This window comes from Misgurnus anguillicaudatus, chromosome 5 (genome assembly GCF_027580225.2).
Source record: "Misgurnus anguillicaudatus chromosome 5, ASM2758022v2, whole genome shotgun sequence".
Lineage (NCBI taxonomy): Eukaryota > Metazoa > Chordata > Actinopteri > Cypriniformes > Cobitidae > Misgurnus > Misgurnus anguillicaudatus.
In genome coordinates, this window is record NC_073341.2 from 23,065,726 (window position 1) to 23,075,071 (window position 9,346).

The following is a 9,346-nucleotide window of genomic DNA, read 5'->3' on the forward strand; positions in this document are numbered from 1 at the left end:
TCCCGTCTCAGGAGAAACTGAGAGAATGATGCACGACCATTCAAAAACATGACTGGGGTTCTAACGATACAAAGCTTAATGCAAATCAATGAAGTGTCCCTTTAAGGCCATTGCTTAAAGGAAAACACCACAGTTTTTCAATATTTTACTGTTCTTACCTCAACTTAGACAAATTAATACATACCTATCTTTTTTCAATGCATGCACTTAATATTTGTACAGTGTGTTGTGAATGTATTAGCATTTAGCCTAGCCCCATTCGTTCCTTAGGATCCAAACAGGGATGAATTTAAAAGCCACCAAGCACTTCCATGTTTGCATTATTTAGGGACTGTTGCATGAGGGGTTACACGGGTAAGTGTGGTGGCACAAAATAAAACATGGCGATTTTTTTAAGGGAATAAAAATGAGAACTATATTGTATGGCGAAAGAGCACTTTGCAGCACTTCGACCTCGGCGCCAAGTTGCATCATCACTCCTGATTACTCCCCCTGTCGCTCAAACTTCCGAAGTCAGGAGTGATGATGTTGCTGCGCCAGGGGTCGAGGTGCTGCAAACTAAGTGCTCTTCCGCCATACAGTGTAGTTCTCATTTTTATCCGCTTAAAGGGGTCGCCACATTTTGTTTTGTGCCACCATACTTACTCGTGTCACTACTCATGTAACAGTCTTCAAATTAGGAAAACATGGAAGTGTTTGGTGGCTTTTAAATTCATCCCCGTTTGGATCCTTAGAAACGAATGGGGCTAGGCTAAATGCTAACACATTAGCAACACGTTGTACAGATGTTTGGTGCACGCATCGAAGGAAGATGGGGATGTGTTGGTTCGTCTAGGTTGGGGTAGGACATAGTAAAATATTGAAAAACGGGGGTGTTTTTCTTTAACGCATGCGTCGCTTACTTTTCTCCTCGAACAGCTACGTATTCAGTTTTCGGTTTAGCGGTGTCACGAAAGATCAGTGTAAAATGAGAGCCGCAGTTGTTGTTTGACATCGTTCAGCTGTTGTTCTGTGGTGAACGGAGAGTCTCAGTCGACCTTAAACACTAGAATAAGAGCTGATAGCGAACAATATAATCATGTTGGTGCCCCAACAGGACACTCGAGATTCCCACAGCACATGGGTTTCTTCCTTAACTAGAATCTTGATGGAGGTGAAACATGGATGGTTGTCATCTTCACGAGTGCGGAGAAGTCTCATCAGTGTGTATTGTTTATATTGCATGAAACTTGTCATTTTCATGCATTGTCTGGTTGCTGTTACACGATTACATCCAGCAGACTTTTCCCTGCTAATCTCTGCATGCCGCACAACGGCGTATTCCCAAATACAGATGTGCTTGTTTTAGTAACACCTCAATCAGCACTGCAGTTCAGTCTGGGGCAGGTCAAACAAGTTGTTTGCTTTGCCTATTATAATAACCGAGACTGCAGTCACACACAGAGAAGGGCCTGCTGACTCTGATTTGCTTTGCTTATTTTCCCAATGTCATTCGGGCAACAGGGGATTTAATTTGATTTCGGAGTGTAAGCAAATTATCCCAACTTTTACTGAAGGAGTCCTGGAATGTGTAACATTGCGGAAAAGCATGGCTTTTGTTTACATGTTATCCTGCTGAGAGTTTTGAGGAAAAGCATACATGGTCCTCACGAAAGTGCCCTGAGAACGGATTTCGTGTTTAAATTGAATACTTAAGCAGTCCACAAAACCCATCTGCTTAATTTTATTAGGAAATTACAGCTGTTTAAGCAAGGTGACCGGTCTTCCATCATTAAGATGAAGCCTCAGGCCTTAGCTACACTCATTTCTCTCACACCTCACAAAACCATTGTACAATGCTGTGTAACAATAAACTCTCATTTAATATGGACTCGAAACTGTGGTTTGACCCTGAAAGAGTTCCCACATGCCTCACTGCCTTATTTGACCTCATTTAAAATGTTTCAGCGTGTAATGATAAGACAATTCCTCTTCCCGGATTCTGTTTACCGACGGTGTTTTCCGTAAGTGATACTTACACAACGTGCAATAAAGCACACATTTAATAGCAAACAGAGAAAATTAAACAAATACACACTTAAAGGCTCTATTTGATTCCAAATTGTCCATATACTGTGTTTGTGTCCCAGGCCGTAATGAGTGGGAATTTTTGATGTATTAGGGTAAATGTTTAGTCATGGGGGAGCGAGGAAGATCCTTTATTTGATTGCCAAGGTTCAGTGTCATTTGATCCATTGTTTAGAGAATTGAGAGTCCAGTAAACAATCAATCCTTCTACATCTGCCTGCTGTTTATGTGCGTAAGGACTCAAACCCCTTGAAGCCGGACCACACAAGCAAAGCTTATTGAGATTACAAGCAGTCACATACAGTCTGATGACAAAGCAGTTCGCAATCTGTATGTTCTGACAATAATTATTATATTTGTACATATGAAATAATGAATTGCCAAGCTTGTCTGGCTGGACAAGCAATAACAAAAAATTGCAATAAGTTTGCACATGAAGCAGTACTTCTAAAGCAATCTTGCATTCTAAAAAATGCTGGGTTATTTTCAAAAAAAAAGGATGAACCCAACTGATTGGGTTATAATTTAACCTATGGTGGGTTGTTTGAACCCAAAATGCTGGGATGCTGGGGCATCATTAGGGGGTGGGGGGACGGTACAATTCTAAGGGCCAAGCACTGTTGGGGCCCCCAAAGATCATTTTTATTCAACATGATCTCACGGCAAGTCATGTTATAGTCACAAAAACTGATTCATTTATTTGTATCCATGGCACGAAATTCAACTTTTTTCGTGCTATTTTTACACAAATGTCTTTATCTTTATAAATAGTTTTTCGTGTCCGTTGCACGACTTTCTTTTTTGTGTCATTTTATGTATTGTTTTCTCATTCCCCCCCCCCTACTTTTTAATCATTTTCACTTGGGGTAGGGGTTAGATTTGGGGTTTGGGTTATATACTTTTATGTATTGGTTTGTACATTCTACACGTTTTCTTCCGTTTTTAAAACTATTCTCGCCTGGAGATGGGGTTTGTGTTAAGATGTCTAAAAATGTAACAGAAAATGATTATACCCGAACCCCAAGCGACAATGGGAAGAAAATAGGAAAAACAACGAGAAAACAATACATAAAATGAAACTAAAAAGAAAGTCGTGCTATGAACATGAAAAACTATTTACCGTATTTTCGGTCTATAAGCCGTGTTTTTTTCATAACTTGGCTGGTGCTGCGTCTTATAGTCAGGTGTGCCTTGTAAGTCAGTATGAATTAATTTTGACATTTATGAGGCAAGAGACAACATAACCGTCTACAGTCGTGAGAGTCCGCCATATGCTGCTTCTGTATTTATGTAATTCAATGGATTCTGTAATGTGGAATGACGAGTATGCGAACTTCACGCTAGCTGGCTTGTTCGGTTAAAGCAACACTATGTGGTTTTTTTTACCTTTAAATAATGTCTCTAAAATTATTTCAGTGATAGAACAACTTTTAACTGGACAAATTGTACTGTTGCTGCAACCTGAGCAGCCTCCCAGCTGCTACAAGCACACTCTGAAAGTGGCGGTGGAGGGTAGAGCACACAGCCCCGCCCCTCCCCCTGCCTGCAGAAGAGTGTCTGATACCAGGCACTGTTGCGCTTTTCAACCACATGGGGGAAATGTAAGTCATTTTTACATGGAAACTACATAGTGTTGCTTTAATTTAGCCTATTCAACCTTCCAGGTAAGTTCTGTATGCTATAGTTTATCGTTTAAATAACTGATAATATTACTTTAACGTACAGACATCTATTCAGCCTGCGGTTCTGTCTGCTATTGTTTAGTTGAATAACCTGCATTTGAAGAGTTTCTTTGCCAAACGAGATAACTCCATTTTTTTAATTTTTCATAAATCTCGTTTCTTGGTTGTGCATTCCAATTAATATCAATTCAACTGCAGTTGGTTTGTTTTTATTTAAACCATCATAACTTAAAAATACAGCTAAGTAGCACCATAAAAGAAAATAATAACATGATAACAGAATAATAAACATGTTTTGACAAAAATGTCAAAAACGGATTTATCTCGTTTTGCAACTAAACTCTTCATTTCCAGATTAAATGTCTGTTCTTCGGCTTGGATTTTGTGAAATAATTTTCTAAATAAATGCGTTGTATAGTCCACTGCGACTTATATCTGTTATTTCGTCTTTATGACGCATTTTTGAATGATGCGGCTTATACTCTGGTGTGGCTTATAGTCCGGAAAGTACGGTAGCCTATAGAAATTTTGCTAAAAAGACATTCGCGCTCAAGGCACAAAAAAAGCTGAATTTCTTGCCATGGACACAAATAAATTATTTTTTTTTGTGTGACTATAACACGACTCTGTGAGATCTGTCTGTTTTTATTAGTAATAACATGGGTGTGGTAGAGGGCCCAACCTCATATTCTCTCATATGGTTCAAAATTGCTAGTGGCTAGTTTTTACCCATTGTTGGGTCGAATGTAAAAATGGTCTAGTTTAATTTAACCCAACGGCTGGGTTTGTCCCTTTTCACTCAACGCTGGTTGCTAATACACATTTAAAATAATTTGTTGTATATGTTAACATTAGGTAATGCACAAACAATTGTACTGTTAATAACTAGCATAAATAAAAATGAATAAATTATATAAGCATATAATGCTTATTGTTCGTTTATGTAAGCTAGTGCATTAACAAATCTTAACTAGATGCTAGTTTGAAGACAAACTTTATGTTGGCTTGACAAAGCCTGGCCTGAATGTTAAAAAACTGTTTGACAGAAGTTTGACAGTTTAGTTTAGTAGGCTACCTGGGTGTTAGCATGATTAAGGATGAAGCTTTTTAACATAAAGCTAACATAATTTAACGTAAAGGTAGCATGATTTAGCATGGAACTAGCATGAAGCCAGCAAATGCATAAAGTAAGCATAATGCAAATAACATGAAGACAGCATTAAGTTCACATAAAGCTAGCATGATTTAGCATAAAGCTAGCATGATTTATTACAACATTAAGCTATGATGCTTACATGATTTAGCAAAATGGTAGCATGATTTGACATGAAGCTAGCATGATTTAGTTTTAAGCTAGCATGATTTAGCATAAAGCTAGCATGATTCTAGTATGATTTAACATGAAGCTAGCATGATGAAAAGACCCAAACCCCGTTTATCTACGATGTTGTGCAGACAAAAGAAGAATAATATATAATAAATGAAGTGGTTCCAAAATGCAATATATCCATTTTGACTAATTTCTGTAAAAAAAATGTCTATACCAAGAAAGATTAAAAACACTATTTTCTGTTACAAACTTTTACATAGCATCTTTAGGTTATAATAACATAAAAAATTCAAATCCATAATTTGATTTAGTTTTAAGCTAGCATGATTTAGCATAAAGCTAGCATGATTCTAGTATGATTTAACATGAAGCTAGCATGATGAAAAGACCCAAACCCCGTTTATCTACGATGTTGTGCAGACAAAAGAAGAATAATATATAATAAATGAAGTGGTTCCAAAATGCAATATATCCATTTTGACTAATTTCTGTAAAAAAAATGTCTATACCAAGAAAGATTAAAAACACTATTTTCTGTTACAAACTTTTACATAGCATCTTTAGGTTATAATAACATAAAAAATTCAAATCCATAATTTGATTTTCAAAGATTTATTAAAAAACTGTTTTTTTTACAAAATGCAATAGATCTATGGCAATTTTTCCCCAAAATGCTATAAATCTATTGAATCAATATATAAATGTGCATTTATCTTTGCCATGTTATATTCATTTAGTTGACTAGTGGTATACACTGATTAAAAAAAATAAACATTAATGGCATTAATTAAAACATTTACTTTGTCATATTAAGAACACTGTCATTGCTGCTGTCATCCTTGGAACGTTTCTTCCCCACCACAGAAAGCCACCACAGGTCATGCCCGGATTGGCCATAGGGAGAACCGGGAGGATTCCCGGTGGGCCGGTCTGTTTTTTTTGGCCACGAGGGCCGGTGTTGTCATGCCACCGGGATGACGCGTATTTGCGGGTGAGAGATGTCCCCGCCGCTTTATGCACAAGTTGATTGTGTCCCGAGTACCGACTACTTATTGGAAGAATTCTTGCATTAGGGTTCATTGACATCTAAAACGCATGGGAAACGCAGGACGTGCCGCTGTCTTCTGGTTTTCAAAGCGCTTACTTGAAAACGAGTTTTGTTTCAGACGCGTCTATATTGAGTGCGCTTGCCGGCCGCGCGTCTATATTTAAAATAAACTTGAGCGCGTCTTTTGAGTGCGCTTGCCGGCCGCGCGTCTATTATATTTTAAATAAACTTGAGCATGTCTTTTGAGTGCGCTCCCCGGCCGCGCGTCTATATTTTAAATAAACTTGAGCGCGTCTTTTGAGTGCGCTTGCCGGCCGCGCCTCTATATTTTAAATAAACTTGAGCGTGTCTTTTGAGTGCGCTCCCCGGCCGCGCGTCTATTATATTTTAAATAAACTTGAGCGCGTCTTTTGAGTGCGCTTGCCGGCCGCGCATCTATATTTAAAATAAACTTGAGCGCGTCTTTTGAGTGCGCTTGCCGGCCGCGCCTCTATATTTTAAATAAACTTGAGCATGTCTTTTGAGTGCGCTCCCCGGCCGCGCGTCTATATTTTAAATAAACTTGAGCGCGTCTTTTGAGTGCGCTTGGCGGCCGCGCCTCTATATTTTAAATAAACTTGAGCGTGTCTTTTGAGTGCGCTCCCCGGCCGCGCGTCTATTATATTTTAAATAAACTTGAGCGCGTCTTTTGAGTGCGCTTGCCGGCCGCGCATCTATATTTAAAATAAACTTGAGCGCGTCTTTTGAGTGCGCTTGCCGGCCGCGCCTCTATATTTTAAATAAACTTGAGCGTGTCTTTTGAGTGCGCTCCCCGGCCACCCGTCTATATTTTATATAAACTTGAGCGCGTCTTTTGAGTGCGCTCCCCGGCCACGCGTCTATATTTTAAATAAACTTGAGCGCGTCTTTTGAGTGCGCTTGCCGGCCGCGCGTCTATTATATTTTAAATAAACTTTAGCGCGTCTTAATACAAACGGGCTGGCCTCTAAAAGGAAAAGAATTTACAAAACGTATTTTTTTATCCAAGTCATAGATGAATTTTCTATGAATAGTCATTATTCATCGTTTATTGCGAGAGGAACAAAAATCTATTTGATGCAAAACTCAGTTTATTTGAAAAAAGTAGTTTCAAAAGTATATCCATGATATTTCTTTTTTTTAACACAATGTAGGCTTACCTTAGCCTACGTTATTTAGCAATAGACATGATCTAAGTACTAAAAGACTTTCTTCCATTTGTTTCCAATGCATACTTAATAAATCTTGCTTGTGTATTGTATATCAGGGGTTTCCAAACGTTATCAACCCAACAGTTAATCTCAAGACTCACAATTTTTTAGAAATAGAAATATAGGGGAAAACACGAACACATTTGTTTCCTTTAGTTTTTGAATAAGTTTAATTTAGTAATATTATGGTCCTATGGTAGGTCTGCATGATTATGGCAAAAATAATAATTGTTTACTGCATTTGCACGGAATATGACATTATGGAAAAATAATTGCAAGGCTTCTGAGAACAGTGCACTACTGCAGACTTATACTACTGAGGGTTTAAAGATATTTTAATAGTCAGTCGTGAACTAAAGTGGGCCGGTCTAAGGCATGAAACTCCAGGGCTGAAAATGAGTCCCACTCCGGCCCTGCCACAGGTTAATGCCATCAAAATTATTTGGTTTGTTTGTTGATCACAAAGTACAAAGTAGATGAAGAAAACTAGGATTCTGTGTGTTGGATTCTGCCATTATTGTTTTGTCAAGCCAACATAATAGAACCTTATTGTAAAGTATTACCTAAAAACATAAATAAAACAAGGGCACAAATATTTGAAATAAACCGTTTCTCATATCTATGTATTATGTGGCTTTAAGATAAAGGAACTTATGTACAAGATACACAACAAAAAGTTCAAGCAAGCACAGATGACACATGATTTAAATAGTGAGATGAAAACACTATGAAAGAAGTAATTTCCGAGTGTTTATGTTTTAATCACTGTCTTTGTCTGATTTCACATAGCTGTCTTTTCTGTTAAGTTATCTGCACAGCGTTATACATTAACCGTGGAAATTCCCTGTAGTAAAAACACAAACACCAATAATATGAGGTAAACTGATAGTTATTCTGTCAACTGTACTTCAATCAGACCATATTGCTCAAGGGTGAACAGCTTGATTAAAACCTCAATGGGCAATGGAAGTCCCCCATCACTGTACTTGATCTGATCTTTGAAATCTGACTCCAGTGTCTTATGATGTGCCTTTAGAGTTAAGGTCCTGTATAACACAAACATTCTACAACAAAATCTGTTTATTAATCGTGATGATTTAAAAAAATATATATTTCTATTAAACTTGTCAGACCAAACTAGTTAGGACTTAAGATAGAGAGTATCTATGGTCCCAGTGTCTTTTTATGTTGCAGTGTAAATAGTCTGCCCTCTGCTGGCGAACTGTAGCATGGTAAATTAAGTCTGTAAAACACACTTTTCTTTTTTAACCATTGTGCATTGATTTTCAATAAAGTGATTGTGGCCAAATTGAGATTTAAAAAACCCCTTAGTGGATGAAAACACCCCCAACAAGGGTTAAGGTAAACTGACCCCTTCACGGTTCACGTCACAGGTTCCCACTGCGCATGTCGGGGTCAGAAAAGCCATTACAGCAGATTGAGTTGGGTATTATTCGGTATCGTCAAAAATGCCTATACTTACCTCGTGGGCTGTGAAAATCGCACCAGGTCTTCCGTTAAGTTTTCGCGATTCATGCAGAATCTCAAAAACATAAAAATACAACATCTGCGGTTGCAAGCAATTAACGTGCAGACTGGAACAATGCAAATATCAAAGAGGCTTGTTCATTCGAGGTAAGTCATCATTTTTCAGCCCTGTTAGATTAAATTATAAAGCCTGGATGGTATGAACAGTTTGACCCCATGCTGCGCGCACACCCGATAGTCATTCAATGTTTACAAACCCTTACTCACACAACTGAAACTTGTGAACTTTTTAAAGAGTTAAAGAGTCAATTAAAGAGTTAAAATCACGGAATATTTGTAAAGATTTGGTAGTTTTGATCAGTACTGAGGTTGATTACCAAATTTATGGAAATAAATTTGAAAATAAAATCATCTGATTAATTTTACAGCCAATTAATTAACATCCACTAACATGGATTTTGAGGGGTTTTTTAAATGCCAAAACATTTGCTCAAAATATGTG